The sequence below is a fragment of the Echinops telfairi genome, unplaced genomic scaffold, assembly GCF_000313985.2.
Source record: "Echinops telfairi isolate 266 unplaced genomic scaffold, ASM31398v2 ScPeMD7_7463;HRSCAF=8501, whole genome shotgun sequence".
Classification (NCBI taxonomy): Eukaryota; Metazoa; Chordata; class Mammalia; order Afrosoricida; family Tenrecidae; genus Echinops; species Echinops telfairi.
In genome coordinates, this window is record NW_022111363.1 from 870,596 (window position 1) to 872,027 (window position 1,432).

Here is a 1,432-nt window from a genome sequence, read left to right on the forward strand (position 1 = left end):
GATTCTACCGTGTGTTGGTGGGATGAGGAGCCACCAGGGCGGGGGTGGGAGGCACATGGAAGAGACACTTCAGAAAAAAACAGTGAGTTAGAACAAGAAGTTATTTTACATTCAGAAGGCACCCCGGCCCCGTCCAACTCAAGTCCATAGGTCCGGGGCTAGCTGGGGTCCTCTTCAGACGCACGTAGCTGAGGGTGATGATGTAAAGGTGAAGTGGGAGACAGGAAGGTCACAGGATAGTGGGTGCAGAGTCGCCTGGATCCAAGGTTGGTGGAAACAGGGCAGGGGCTGACAGCTCTCAGGGTTTGGCAGCCCATCTGGGCCACCCCTGGAAGCAGACAGAGTGCCAGCAAGGAGGAAGGTGAAGGGTCAGAGAGAGAGTGAGACGTCGCCAGTTCTCCCTAACAAAAAGCCACACCCTCAAGAAGGCGTCATCAGGCTGTGGCTTGATTGACAGGCTGGACTCTCCCCCTGCATGTTCACATGGGATCAAGTTGATAGGAATGCTAACTGCCACAGACACCATTAGGAAACCGAATAAGCAAGCCACGGAGTTAGAGAAACATATTCAAAAAGCACACAATCTAACAAAGGACATGCTACTGGTACATGCCAGGAACTCCTCTGAGTCAATAGCAAAGAGACAAGCAGCAAAGTGAGCAAAAGACGCTCTATGAAGGCCCACAAGCCCACTGCCAGGGACACAGCAGAACTGTGTTTTCAAGGCTACGAATCTTTATTTATAAAGCCTCAGCTTTCTCTCGTTGAAAGTCTGGTGGGTTCAAACTGCTGACATTGAGGGATCCTCAAATGCCAGTAAGCACATGAAAAATGTCTTGCCGTCATTAGTCACCGGTGGTTTACCCACTGTGGATCTCTGATAGTTCGGCTTTTTGTGCCAACCTGGCTCTTGTAGGATCATGTGGGCAGAGTGTAGCCTGTCAATCAGGTTGCAGCTTGTTTGGAGGGCAACTGTGATAAATGGCTCTTTGAGGCCAGCCTCTTCCTCTTTCTCCCTGGTGATCAGACCAGTGCGCTACCATGTGCTGCGCTACCTGTGGGGTGAGCCAACCTGTGGATCATGTCACCGTGCCGTGCTACACCTGCTTCGCCATGCTGCTGCACTGCTATTGGCCTCTGCTGTGCCTGAGCAGCTCTGCCTTGTCTGCTGCCTGTGGCTGCCTCTGCTTGTCTTGTACCTCCTACCAGCTACTTAGCTCTCTGCCTCCTTGACCTTGGACCAGTGATCGGAGTGAGTTGGAAGGACCTTCAGTATATTAATTGCCCACAAAAGTGAGTTGGACTGTGCCCTCTGTCCTGATGTGTGGATGAATTAGCTATTATATTCCTTCTCACTATATAAACCTAGCCTTTTATATATATAGTCATAAGTGTCCTGGTTTTGTTTCTCTAAAGAACCCCACCTAACACA